The sequence below is a fragment of the Falco punctatus genome (assembly GCF_963210335.1).
Source record: "Falco punctatus genome assembly, chromosome: 2".
NCBI lineage: Eukaryota > Metazoa > Chordata > Aves > Falconiformes > Falconidae > Falco > Falco punctatus.
The window spans coordinates 82265133-82280036 of NC_137581.1; the positions used below are offsets into that span (position 1 = coordinate 82265133).

General features: G+C 38.9%; 1 protein-coding gene and 1 long non-coding RNA gene across 15 annotated transcripts in view; one reads left to right on the forward strand and one right to left on the reverse strand.

Annotated features, from left to right (window-relative positions):
* LOC308058482 overlaps positions 1-14904 on the reverse strand; it is a 101171-nt gene that overhangs the window by 58196 nt on the left and 28071 nt on the right. For all 3 annotated transcript variants that reach the window (XR_013925840.1, XR_013925841.1, XR_013925842.1), the window contains exon 1: positions 111-14904. This exon is cut by the window's right edge and continues 28071 nt beyond it. This is a non-coding gene — a long non-coding RNA (uncharacterized lncRNA). The remainder of the gene's footprint in view (positions 1-110) is intronic.
* CASK (calcium/calmodulin dependent serine protein kinase) overlaps positions 1-14904 on the forward strand; it is a 227935-nt gene that overhangs the window by 2878 nt on the left and 210153 nt on the right. The gene's annotated exons all lie outside the window — the stretch shown is intronic.

Sequence of the window (14904 nt, forward strand, 5' to 3'; positions counted from 1 at the left end):
CAGGGCGGGCGTGTGCGCCACCGGGCAGAGCGGGGGAGGGGGCGGCGGTGCCCCGCGCCCGGCCCCTCCCGCGGCGCGCGGGGGCGCGGGATGCTCTGCGCGGGACCCACCTGAGTCGCCGCCGCCGCCGGGTCCGCGCGAGCCGTGCGGGGTCCGGGTCCCCCCTCGGCGGGTGGCGGTGGCACGGCCGCGCCGCGCTGCCCACCTTCGCTATTAACACGGGAGGCGGAAGGGGGAGAAGTGACCCGACGTTTCCTCAGCCACCATGATTAACCACCTAACCATCGCTCGGGCTGGCTGCAGCAAGCGGCAACCACTTCCCACCCCTTTTCTTCTCCTCCCCCCTATATCCCATTCCTGGCACACCCATCCAGGATTGCCTATCGGGGAAGGGAACGGGAAAGGCGAGAGATCTCTTTGTGGATCCACCTATTCGCCGGGTGTCTGCATATTTGCGCGCCAGGTGTCGGGTTTTTCCTCCTCTTTGCTGCATAATAACCAGCCTGTTAGTGGCAGGAACAGTGACGCTGGGGCAGCGCTCGCTTTTTGTCCAGATCTTTCCCTCCGCTCTCGTTCCTGTGGAAATAGAGATGCATGAGGGGCAGCAGAAGTGCTTGGCCTTTGGAGTCTTATTATGCAACTGCTATTAAACCCATGTTCGAGGCTTGTATCCAGCCTAGGAGCTGAGGTGGTAGTTGCTGGCGTTCCCCAGCTGCCCCTTTCTGATTACCACTGTTGTAGGGTGGACGAAAATGACAGTTCAAGTCTCAGTCGGTGTAATCGCACCAAGAAAATGCAGAGAGTCCCCCAGATTAAATGGTGATCAAGAATTAAAGCTGAACTCCGTTTCCCCCTCCCGTATTTTTGTGACTGCCCAGTTTGGGAACCCATTTTTTATTTATTCGTCATCTTTCACATATTTGCCGTAGTGGTGTCTGTGTTGCAAAACGAACATGAAAGATGTAGCAATATTGTGACTTCCTAATTTTCTGTATGCCTCCGATTCCGAAGCTGAGGTTGCTGTGGAAGCTGTAGTAGTGACACTGTTCAGTGCGTCTGGAGTTTTTTCTTCCCGACCGTGAATTTTATAAGAATAATTGATCACCACGTTTTGATTATAAGGAAGAATTTTTTCTGCATGTATTCTCTTACCCACTCTCCACCAGCTTTTCAGTTTATAGCCAGTGCTGTCTACTTTCAACCTAGGGCTAAAAATATTCTAGAATTAATCTTTCCGTGGGATTATACCAAAATGCTAGTCTTGGACTTAGCAGGTGACTTGTCAGCAGAAGTTTCAGTACTCAGTTTGTCATTACACAAGGTATTATTAGTACCTTTAACTTAATTCAAACAACTTTTAAAAATATTAGGCTTAAAGGGCCTTGTTTGCTGTCATAAACAGTAAGCAATTGCTGTAGCTTAATGCTGGCGGTTGGTGAGGATCTTCTCTAGCTGAGAAACAAAACTCTGTTATTAAACATGTTTTGAAGGTGATTTTTGGCGTACTGCTTTCATCAGTGGTTTTTGTGCTAACCACTGCAGTTTGCACACTTTTATTCATACCTGATTACCGTTAGAAAGAAGGTGCAGTGATTATGCGTGGCCACACACCCTTTTAGAGAACAGATGATTCACAGCGGTCCAGATGTTTGCGCATCTCAAATGACTTTTTGTTTTGCGATTGGAGAATTTTCAAAAGAGAGCTCAAAAATGGTGGGTTAGGTGTTGGCTACCGAAGTTCCACATGAGATTTAGGTAGTATAGATAGCGGTAGATAGGTAGTCTGGATGTAACTAGATCTAACAGATAAATATTGAATCACAATAGCATAATGATGCCAAGATTACTGTAGCAAAAACAGGGTGGATCACTGAAAATAGCAGCAGTGATGGTGTGAAGGGTTCATAGCTCGTGATTACTGAGGCTTTTCCCCACAGATGTCAGTCCTCTAGAAAACCATGTAAAATAAATACACAATTTCACATACAGTTGTGTAAATAGTATTCTGTTCTTTTGCAATACTGTGCAGTGAATTCCAGGGAACCAGGGGTGCAGCATCTTTTTTTAGCTTCCAGATTTTGGCTACCACTTTGCCCATCTTTAAGCAACTTGAGGAAAGCTGCTGTAAATCTGCTTTGAATTGCTACATACGCATCTTGCTAAACATCTTTCAGTCAAACGTCCAGTAAATGTCTGCACATTCCTGTGATTTATTATTGATTGATACAGTAATTTAGCTCTCGCAAATAGCACATCTGGCCCTGATTTGCGTTTTGGACATGAAATATTAAAATGTGTAATTTATCTTTCCTAAATAGGTAGTTACCTATTTTACTGTCATTTAAGGTCGTAAAAGGTATTTTCACAAAGGGTGTGGGAAAGAGATCTTTGCCGGTAAAATGTCTGAATATTTAATCAAAAGTTTCCATACAATTTACCAGAGAAATAAATAAGGAGATAGTTTCTTAACTGACAGTATGCAGCTTTGTTGAGGCATATTCTCATCTTAGGATAAACTTTAAACGCTTCTAAATACAATAAACTGATAAGACTGGCTTTGTGTAAATGCAGTGATGATAGCTTTTGGTGTGCTGGGAAGTGGAACAATTACAGTGCAATAGTACATGAATGAGTTGATTGGAACGACAGTGATAAACTGTTAATTATGTGACATTTAATGTGTTTAAGTTCTGCAAGCATGCATTGTGCGGGAGAAAAGAAGGGCCAGGAGAGAGAGAAATCCTAGTTGATGTTTCCTTTAGGAAAAAAAAAAAGGGGGGGAAATCTTAATTTGCGTGTATTTCCAGGATGCCTTTCCATCGCTGAAAGCTATATGGAGATAAAAACTGGAATAATAATCCCAGTTTCTTGTTGAAATTTTTAAAGCAACATAAAGCAACATTTATGGTACTAACATTAATCATGTAGTTTTACTTTACCAGATGTGTTATGTTCTCTGTTACTGTTTTGACTTCTTGGCTGACATAAACACACTGCAAGCAAGAAGTAAATTGGGAATTTCAATATTAGCCTTCAAAAATCTGTTAATGTATCTCAGCATAATTGGCAGTGATGAAAAACACAGGTGTAACTTCTTTTTTTTTTTTCCCAGACTTGCTTCCAGGTAACTTTGAAGAGATTCTCTCTGTATATTGGTTGAGCAGTATGCAATCCGAAATAGTTAAGCCTTTGGTTATGTTGATCAGGCCATGCATTTGATTGACAGTTCATAGATAATAGTGTTAAGTGTGCTTCTTTATTTTTTTTATTAAATTTTTCAGTCAGAATGCATTGACTAGTTTAGAAGATGTAGTAGGTGTTAGAGTTGAAACATCTTGGGTATTCACCTGAGGTGAAAACTGTTCTGAGTTTATCATAAGAGCTCCACATACACATAGAAGTAGTTTTCTTTATGCCTAAGAGAGAATGCCTGTCTTTAGTTCGTATTGAATCTAGAAGACTGAAGAATGGCTTCATGAAGAGTCCTTGTTCTGCAGGGACTTAATTTTACATTATCTGGTTTTGAGTTTCTGTACCTCTTCAGATTCATGTCGGTTTATGTTAGCATTAAAGTACCACATAGGTTGTCTAATCTTTTTAACAGTAGAGTTGCAGGTTGCTTAAAAATTTCTCCAAACTTTTAAGTTGTAAATACCATGTGATGAAGTTGCTAAAAGTTTATTTCTGTTCAAAAGGGTCTTGGTCATTATTGGAATCATTATTTTTTATATTAATAGTCACTTAAACTTTTTGTAACTTTGTCTTCCATTTGTACATCATCAGTACAGTTATTGTGCATAGTAGTGCAGTTGTTGGTATTTTCAGTACCAATGTATAATGTGATGATCAGTGCTAGTAGTATTCTATTGTGGCTTTCAGGATGTTCATTGCAATGTGACTGGATTCAGTTAGTCCTTTTCTGCACTGCATATTGAGGATTTTAGTTTGTTTCCATCCCTCCTTCCCCTGTCATGGGATGATTTTCTCTGCTTGGGCTCTTCTGTCTAGCAAAGAGGAATTCAAGTGCGTAGAACCTGCAGGTGTTCCTCTCCTGCAGCCTGCCCTCACTGCTGGAACACCGCAGGAGAAGTGAGGGGAGGATGCAAGGTCTTGGGGCAGCAAGTGGGACAGGGCATATTTTTTTGCATTAAAGTGTGAAGGCTTGTATCCCATTGAACTCAGACAAGAGGATGGTGGTTGCAGTTCTATCCTAAGCTATTACCTTGAGATCTCGTGGGTTCTTTGTCCAAGAAATGTTCTAATCATTTTAAGTATTGTGATAACAAAACTACTTAGAAGTTTTTTGATGGTTTGAGTGATACTGTTTTTCATTATTGCCTCCATTTTCTCTGCACAGGAATAAGAATACTATTGACTCTCAGATACACCTTTTCTCTAGTACACCACTGAAATTTTGCATTTCCTGTGAAATGGATGAAAATAACTGATGGGTATAATTTTGAACCAAATGAAAATGTGAAACAACCGTATGATGTACTCGCTGTTTGGAAAAGGGCGAAAGGGAATATTTCTATATTCTATATTCTCTGGGATATAGAAAGTGATTTGTCTAGTTTAGCTTTTGAGGTTTTTAGTAGTTTGTTTTATTGTACACTAGTATTTCATTCTCAGCCGTTTTCTGTGTCACAGTGTTTGAGTAACAGAATATAATGAATATTTGATTTAAGCATAAGGTCATAATATGCTTCAAGAAAACAACAGTAGGTTGGTTACTTGAAGTGTATAGTTGCTAGAATATCCTGTTGCTAAGGTATTCTGTTATGGATTTGAACTGTAATAGTGACCTGTTTCTACTTAAGAGGTTCAGCTGTAGCTGAACACAGAGTAGGATTCATATACCTAGACACAGAGTATGGTGTTTTAATCAGTACTGTCTTTTCCGTCTGTGTGGCTTTTTCTAGTGTTGTTTTGGTAAGCAGCTGGGTTCTTGTATACATCCTTATGATGTGAATGAGGTGGCTGTAATGGTTGGGAAGTAGAGGGGTGCTTAAGAGGGGAGTTTGAATGAGCTTGGATCTAGGAAAATGCAAACGGAGAAAGTTTGTACAGGGGCTTTGCAAATACTTTGTTGTGTTTAAACACCCAAGAGAAGGAAACCGTTGAACATAAGAGCAGATGAGCAAATGTGTGCAGACTAGTCCCAAGTATTTTGAGGCTGAAAATTAGAAGATTTTAGACCAATTTACTACTGAGATTCTGGAGCAGCAGTCTGTGAGAAATTGTGGGACAAAAAAAAGCTACCTTGTCTTGAAGAATTTGCTAAGTTAATAGAGTTTCATCTTTTTATTAAAATAGTATGAAACTTTGTTGCCTCCAAGAATGGGGGCTAAGCTTTAGGACCCAAGTAATCCCTGATTATCATTTCAGTTCAAACACAATGCCTGAGATAAAATGCTTCAGGATAAAGAAATATTAGGAAAGGAAAAGACCCCATTTTTTCGCAACAGCCACTCACCTACTTAGCCCTCTGTTGGATACAGTGGCCTTTTTATAATCTGTTATACAGATGTCATTTCAAGGAAAGGTAATCAAGCAGTATTAACCCTAATATGTTTCCAAAGATGACTTTTCAGGAACCCGTAGTCATATTAAATGTGCCATCTAAGAAACAGGGACTTCAGAATTGGAAGTGGTTGTTGTTAAAAGTACATATTTTATGGAGTTAATAATAATAGCTCTTATGAATTCTCCTTTTTTCCAGGAGTGAGTACTATTTTTTTTAATGTACGGTGTGAAAATGTGTATACAGGATACATGCATAGCCAGAGTTATCATCCCTAGTTGTCTAAAAAGTTAGACTGATCTCTTAAGATAGTGTACTGATCAGCTAGTATGTTCAACAAAAGAACCCCAAGAAACCCTTTTCTTTTTCTTTGCATATAATCAGATAGGCATGTAAGGTGATACTTAGGCAAGGCATCCAAAGCATGGGAAGAGAGAGGCTTCACTTCAGTGTAGCTAGCTGTAAATTGAACTGCATTTTAGAGTGTCAGGTTAGTAACTTCTTTTAATAAACTTCTGCTGTTTTCAGAGTGAGTTACAGTGTTTCTTGGGAGATGTCTGTTGGTAAAAGGAATGTATCCCATGCTGAAAACACAAGCGCACATCAAGCTTTGCTATTTCAGTTACAATAGTGTTGTCAGTGTGTAAGCCCTACTCTTACCGATACCTTTTTCTGAAATGAAAACAGCTAAATAAGGTTTGGAATAATTTTTGGAGCTTGACCATAAAAGGCTTTTTGTTTATATGAGAAGTAAAGGTGTCTTCTCAGAGAAATAACTGGTGAACTGTTAAAGCATAAATTTAGGACTAAAAGGACCAAGACCTATTTCCTAATGTATTCTTAAATAACAGAAGTGAACCTCCCTTGGTTAACAAGTGTGTTGCTCTTTTACTTTTATATCTTTTTGCTAGAATGAGGTAAGAAGGGGTAGCCAGAAAGTTGCTACATGCCTTCTGTCTTTTACTGCAATATTCAAGTTATAGTGGGGCTCTGCTTTCCTTCCAGGCATAGGATTTGTCCTGATTCTTGTATTCTCAATAACTTTTCAAGTTCTATATCGACTTAGAATTTTCAGAAACCAGTAGCTGAAACACATCTTCGTCATGTGAAGACACTTATAATTGATGCATAGTTATTGCACGCTTACCCTGAAGTTCTGTATATTTTCCTTCCACCAGATGTTTCTAAACAGCATTTGGTTAAATGTGGTTTGATCTCATTTTTGACTAACATCCCCATTTTCTTTTCTGGATAGTGTGGACATAAGTAGTCACTCCTAGTGTTTAATATTGCGTAAATTTCCTAGGATGTATAAATTAAGCAACCTGTAAAGAATTTGCTTCTGAACAAAATTTTTAGAAGTAAAAGCTGGGATATAAGTCCTGTATGGGCTTTTAAACTGGTATAAAATGTGTTCTGTTTCACTTTGTTTATTTAGGAAGCACTTTCCGCTAAGTTGAAAAACTGGTTTTATCTCATCAAAGTGTCAGTTTTGCTGTAGTGAGATTGAGAAACCCTTACAATTTTAAAGCATGACTTTTCTAGGGAACACATGATTCTTAGGTAACTCGTGACGTCATATAAATTCGCTGTTACCAGGGTGTGGAAGGTAGTTCATGTTCGGAAATTTTTGATCCAAAGAGCTCTAGAGGTAAGGAAAAAAATTCTTGGCTTTAGTGAGGTTGAGGTTTTTCAGGTACAGTGGCCTTTAAGATATCCAGAACTTTATGAAATCTGTCTTCAGATGTTGTCTTATGTGGGTACATAAAGTATCCATTTTTCTTTTGTGCCTTCAGGTTTCATTATGGTCTTTCCTAGTATTAGTGCCGTTGTTTTAACAAACAAGAGCATTTACAAAGGTGGTCCCTGGTTCATCGTTTTGCACCCTGAAACTTCTCATGTGTTCTGCCTTTTTGATGGAGTACTGTATTGCTTTTTCCGGGGGAGGAGGACGACGACGACAACGATGGCAACAACAACACCCACAAACCAAAAGAAAAAAGTTCTTAGTATTTCTCCTAAAGGGATGTTTAACTTGTTCTGACAAGATCTTCAGGCATGTTCCTCTATCTTCTTTATTCTCCCAGGTTTTTTTTGAGGGGAGAGGGTCTATGAGTAAAACTTTTGGCTGCATTCCCGATGTTCTAGCTCAGAGAAGCCAGCCAAAAGGGGTCTCCTAATACTTTACTTCCACCCTGCTCCAGGAAAATCCTGCAGCTGTTGCTGCAAAAGAGTTGTTAGCTGCCCACTTTTCTGCTTTTTGTTGACTCCAGATGTTGTTCCTGATACTCAACCGAGGGGAAGAGTTCTGAACAGTGGGAAAGCACTAATTTATGCTCGATTAGAGGGACCTATACACATGTAAATGGAAGGGACAGTGAAGAAGCTAGTGAGGTAGTCTTACCTCCCTTCTACGAATCACATGCTCCACACCCCTCTTACTGGTTAGGAGAAGGTACACAGGGTGGGGGTGAGGGTAGCTTGGCAAGGTTACAAAAATTTAGGGAATCGTATATTTCACTGATAGGAACTTCCCTGCATCAGTAGTATCTGACCTAGTAACTTTTCGTGGAACAGCAGATCTCTGTGGAGCTCTAGGTTTGCCAGGGTTGAACCTGAATCCAGCAGGAACAGATAGGTTGGGTTCCGGTGGGTTTAGAGAAAATGCCTGTCTGGTCAGCGCAGGTCTAGCTGCAGGGCAGCCAAGCAGGGTAGAAATTGAGGTGAAATTCTGCATCTCCATAGTCCTGCAGCCTCTTTTAAGTATATCTTGATTCCTGAAGGAGAGTTGTAGCTAGTCTGTAGATTCTGTAAACAAGGTAGTAGTAGCCTTTCTCCGCTTTTTGCCTCTGTGTGAGGCACTGTGGGAGTCTGAGTGCAATTTTGTGATGTGAACTGAATTAAATCTGCTGGTGCTGGAAGAGGGAGGTCTTGCTCTCTTTATGTGCTTCCATGCCCTGCGTGGTCCGCCCTTCCTCTGTGCCAGCTTTAGCATTCATCTGATCTATATAAGCCGGGTGTGCTACAAAGAATACTCATTTGTTGAATGTGTTATTCTTCTGCTATTTTCACTGGCTTGACTAGACCTACAATGCAGCCAGAGCTAGCTTAAGGTAGAAGACTTAGGGATGGAGATAGATAAGGTGTGCAGGACCCCTCTCCTCGCCTTTGACAACAATGAACTGCTAAGGCCATATCATAAAATGGTTTGTTGTTTTTTAAAGAGTGCTTGGTTTTTCTGCATAATAAGCAGGATGGTAGGCTCTGCAATAATCCAGAAAATGGTAAGAAAAGGGGAGGAAAAAAGGGAGAGATTATTTTTTTAAAAGGAAAAAAAGTTGCAAATTAACAAATTGTTACACACACACAAAATCACACTTAGTTGCTTTTATGTTCTTAATTTGCTGCTGCTTGCTTTCTATGCATATAGACGTTCCCTGTAATCAAAACCAAACACTAACAGCACCTCACCTTATTCAGGATTTTAATTTGATACACAATAGAATAAAATTTTAGTTAGGAACGCAACTGTAAATCTGGGATTTTTATTTTTTGAATATTTGGATTAACTCTTTGAAGCATATTGGCTTATGAGGTTGGTGTTCTTCAAGTGTACGTGTATTTTGTTGGGTCCTTCAGGACTTTAAGTATTAGTAGTTGGATATACTCTGAACTGCAAGCATGCTTAATGTTTGTGAGTGCTGCTAACTTTTATAGAAACCAAATCAAAGACTTCTGGTTCTGATGTGATTATATGCAAAAGTACTGATACCATATTTAGGAAAATTCAAGGAATTCAAAACTAAAATTTTCCTGAGCTACCTTTTTTTCAGATTTTGTTTTGCTCTAAACCTAAATTTAAGATTTATTCCATTGATCAAGAACTTGTTTCAATTAAAATATTTGCTGCTGCTTTTTCTTTGGGAAAAGTTCTGTGTTAGTATATCTAGATCAAGTTTAGATTGAAAAGTATCAACTTCTGCTTACAGAAAAAAAGTTTTCCTTTCTACAGCCCTCAAACTAGAGGTGATCTCTTCATTAGTGTGTTTCTGCAAGTGTCTTAATTCCAGAACTTCAGCACTACAGAGATGAAAGCAACAAAAGGGGCTTTCAAAAGTGAAGGTCAGACAGAACTGTTTTGCTCAGTTACACCTACTAGATTAAGATTTTGGGTTTTCTTACTTTTTCTTCTGTGGAAAAAATGGTTACCTGCTGGCTGGGTTTCTTGGATGTTCAGCCCTTTATGTTTAGTTATCTTTAAAAGCATAAAACAAACAGGGTACTTAAAATATCAGGAGCTCTTTCTCTAATCTTAGATCTCAAGTGTGTCAGGTTTTTTTATCAGCTGCAGGCACTTCCAAATGGAAAGTATTCAATACTTCATAGCGGCCATTGAGACAGGATACTTTCTCAACTCTTGCAGATCTACCTTCGTTCTTGGATTATTAGTTTTTTAGTTGTTTGAAGTTTTCAAAAGTCTGAATTGTTTGATCTGCTGGTTAGGGATGTTTTCAAATAGGTGACTGGCTGTGGAGTTGGTTTCCTTGTTTTGTGTGTATGAAATACTTAAAATTCTCTTAGAACAGGGACTGGGAATTGGATTTCTTCTTTTTGTTTAGCGAGTATGACCATCACGGATGTTTCTTTTCCTTTCTTAGCGATCTGGTGAATATTAAACAATTCATAAAGCATCATCTGGGAGTGTTGAGAATAGTTTAGTTTACCATATCTTCTAGGCTGGTGAGTGCTTTTCCACGTGCTGGGTGTTAGGAAAGGACTTGAATATGTGCCTCTCAACTTCCAGAGTGAGTGTTCCGAGCACTGATGAGTGAATAGCAGCTGCCACTGCACTGGGCCTGGGCCAGCAGGTTGGTTCTGTGTCTCAGCTAGTAGGTAGGCAAAATATGCAGCAGAACTGTTGGTTTGGGGTATTCTCCTCAGGTGTGAGATACTGAGCTATTTGTTGCTGTTGAGATGGTGCCTTTCAATATGCTGGGATCCTTTTGGTTTAGAATTAAACAGCAAACTCAGAAGTGTAGAATTTTGGAGTATTCTCAGGGATGCAGTTTGGCAGAAAGGTGAGATCGATCACTCTGTGAAACTTCTGTGGTGCTTTCCCTGAATGTTTGTTGTTTTTCAGAATAGGGCTTAGTTTCCTATATTGCTAATTTGTATATTTTAAAAAAATTCAAAGTGTTGCAAAAAACTAAGAGTTGGAAATTATCTTTCTGAAGCTGAGCCTATACCGAACTTTTCAGTATTTGTTACAATGGCAAAGCTGAGGAAAAGCATGAGAGTAATACCTTCCTGAGACACAGTTTCAGATATGTGGCTGGAACATCCAGAAATCAGTGGTGACCTCTGAGAATATTGATGCATGGTAGATTTAAACATGCATATTTTGTTAAAAGCTGTTTTAAAATGCTTTTTTTTATACATGCTAAAATTGATCTGTGAAGTCGTTGTATTTAAGAATAAATATTTGCTGTAGTTTATACCTGTTCTTTCTAATGGGTTTCCATTTTTTTTGTCACTGTTCAAAAAAGGAAAAAGAAAAAAGAAAAAATAAAAACTTGAACTGTTTACTGTTTGAACAAAGCTGTAAGAATTATTCAGAACTTTCCTTTTCATTTAACTTTTTCTCTTACTCTCAACTTGAGACTTTGCTGCCATCTCTAGTTTCTTGATGAAATTTATCTTGAGCTGCTGTTTGGTCCTACATTTTCATCTGTACTCATAAAGACAAATTTTGGCTGGATTTTATGACCCCCTGCTGTTAGAAGAGTTTGTTTTGTGAAGAGTGTATCAGTGAAGAAGATAGCTATGTCCTGCGTTTACTTCCTTTAGAAAACGTTAGGAGTTCAAAGAGAAGTATCATGTCTTCTTCCTTGCCTCATCTTCAGATGCAGCTGTAGTTAATAAGCAAACTTTCGGCACTTTTTGCTCTCACTTTGTTAAAAATTTGCAAGTCACACTCCTGTTATTGTTCTTACTGTGATACAGTACCTTAAGTTATTAATCTTTGTTTCTGTAATTTTAAAAGATGTTTCGGAAAGATTATAGTTTGGTTTTAGAGATGAATATGCTGTTTTATACCACTTTTATGCATATTTATATCGTTTGTAAGTAGTTTTGTTCATCTTCTTCCTTCCTACACCTATGAGTGCTTTCAGAGTATTTTGAAGAATAGTTTATACTGGATCTGACTGCCTTCTTGGTTGGTTAGTGAATATAGAACAGTTTTTGGTTTTTACTAGTCTCTTCAGTACCAACATTTTAATTCCAGTTTGAGTGTCACTGTATATATCTTTAATACTTTTTTAGCATTTCTCTGCCAGTTTTCATTCTTCCAGCATTTCTGTTATAATATAAAGCTTCTCAGTAGCCCTCTTTCTTTCTGGCTTTTTTCCCCCATTTTGCTTTCTGTTTCTTTTTCTTATCAGTATTTTTATGTTGTTTCACACTGTATGTGCTGGTCGACACTGAGATCTTGTGTAGTTTGCTTCAAACTCGCTGGCCTCCCAGAAGGCTAGCATGTCTGTCAATCGGAATTTTGCTCCCATGGGAACTGGCTTGCTGCAGAATCAAACAACAGTTTCAGTTTCTGAAATCTAAATTAACAAAAAATTTCTCTAGTCCTCATAGTTACAGGAACCTTTGAAAAAGTGTCATTATTACAGTCTTAATCTTTGAATCTGCAACCAGCTGCAGACTGTAGGTTGCAGCCTGGATTGTTTTCTTTGGAGGGAGTGGTACACAGTAACCTGTTCTGTTACTGTCTCCGGAAAGTCCTGATGACAGTTCAGGTATTAATATGTGATGCTTCTCTCTTCACAACCCCCACCCCACGCCCACCCATATTACCATATTTGTAAAAACTGTAGGGGAAAGAGCTTTTTTTTTAGCAGGTTGACATTGACTTTGCCTCTGTAGCATGGAAAAAAAGTAAAGTTTTGTGGTTTCACTGCTGCTGCCTAGAATGCAAGGGACAGAGAGGTAGCTCTCCGCACTCCCGTTGTGTCCCTGTGAGCAAGTGTGGAAGAAGGAAGCTTACAGAGTCTTTTCTCACCAGAGGGGAATAAGGTCTTGGCCTTCTTGTTTGAGCAACCACGCTTCCCTACCCAATCAGTTTGGGGGAAAATAAGGGTTTTTTTTGAGCACACAAGTATGTTTTATACTTAATAAGTGCAAATGTATTCTGATCTTTCCTGTATACTGTAACTAGCAGAAAATATTATTTTTTTGAATTTTCACATTTTCCGCTTTATCTAATCTCTGTGATTTGGGGGGCGGGATGGTCCTCAAAAAATGATTAAAAAAATGCTGCTTTTTTTTCTCCCTGCTACTTGTGTTAAGCTGCTGCTGTTTTACAGGATAACTTGTGAAATTCAGGAAATGGAAACTTGCATGCCTGCTGCCCATGTTCAAGGCCCTGTTACTTTCAGAATAATATGCCTCCAAGGAAAAGGAGAAAGTTGTATCTCACAAGTCTGAAACTTAACATGTCTTCTACAGGAGTATATGTGTTCTGTGGAAAATGTTATGCCAGTAAGCTGGCTTGAAGGGATGTGATCTTGCCCTTTTAGTAAATGAAAGTAGATATCAACATTGTACTTGTTTTGTTGTTGCCTTTTGTTTTTTTAACTACCCACATGTAAATGGGCTGGTGGTAAGTCTTCATTTTTTCCCCCTCCATTCTCCTTCATTTCTAGTAAACATATGATCTTCTGTCAGCTTAAATGCTATTTGAAAATGTGTTTTTTATAAACCTTCAGCAAGTATGCTGTTATTCAATGACATGCAAAAATCTTTTGATCAGTGTTCTTTGGAGTGGCCCAAATGCACAGAGGTACGCTAAGACCAAATTCACATTTGACCAAGTGCTAATTAAGCATTTTTCAGGTTTAGAGTTAAGACCCTGCAGAACATGCAAAAAATCTGTATTCTTGTCTGCTTTAATGGATATGAGCTGAGTTGCTATGGTCAGTATCTTGCTTAAGAGCAAATTTTGGATCCTGGAATGTTTCATGTATACAGTAGGAATGAGAAAGTGGACAGTATTGATCTAATGTGAAAGTATCCTTCATGCTTTGGTGGGCTTTCCCCACCCCCCTGAGTCGTTTCAGTTGTTTTCTATATCCTCCCTAGTCCTGTTTCTCAGTAAAGCACGTTTAATCTGTTACCTCCTCTTTTCTAACAGGTAGGTTGGGAAGGGCTCTTGCTTGGTATTAGCAGGCTAGGTAAATATGCTGACATGGTTCAAATGATCCAGTGTCCAAAACTGTCAGTGTATTTATGAATGTTTGGTGCCATTCAGACTGGACTGAAAAAATCATGTTCAGCCTTCACATTATTATGTTGGATGTGACCTGCTAATTAAAATTGATTAGTATATGCTCTTTCATCAGTTAGAATGGTTTCTCAACTTACGTTATTGAGAAAAGCTGTCTAGTAGTACAGGATTCTAACTGTAGTCAGACAGTTGTCATAAAAACAGTAAATTTAAATTACAGCCCATGTTGGTCTGTGTAAACAGTTTGTAATGCTCATGTAAGTCTTACAGATTTACATAGATAATTCTGTAAAATGGTAATTACTTACTTGTGAGGAAGCTGACAGCAAACAGAAAATTTTCACAATATTAATATTGCAGATCAAATTCATCTTCATCTTGTTCATAGAAGAGTTTCTGTGCAAATACATACTTTAAAAGATTTTACATGTCATAATAAAATGTATATAATGAAGTTCTACAAAAATAATGTATCTTTCAAACGGTGTTCCTTCAGATGCATTACTCCCCTCGTCATTTTTGTTCATATTCTTACTCTTCTGTCATTTTTGTTCATATTCTTACTCTTTTGTCATTTTTGTTCATATTCTTACTCTTTTGGGGCCTGAAGTAGATGGGGGGTGGGGAGTGGAATCAGCATTAAAAAGAGTGTCTCTCTCTCCCCCCACCCCGTTCACAAATTTCCCACTGAGTCATTCTCTTCAGGGATTTTGTCCAGTTTTCCAACTACAGAGCAGTTACTCTTAAAACCTTCATGTTTTCCTGGATAGGAATCAGGGAACACCAGAAGGCAAATTGCTGTGTGGCCAGCCATGTGTCTTCATGAAATAAGTTAAGCAAGGACACCAGTTTATCAGAAAGATTACATGTCTTTGCTTTTAGAAGGAAAGCACAGATGATACCAATTTTTTTCTGCCTCTCGGGCAAATATTTTCTGTTTCTCAGTGGATTACTTGTGGCTGTCACATGCTGGAAAACACTGAGGGGAAGGGGCTTTCCATGTTGGCTCCTTTTCAGTGATGGTACCTTAGAGATGCATGGAATATGTGATATTTGGGATCTAATTTGTCACATAGGTGTGTCATAC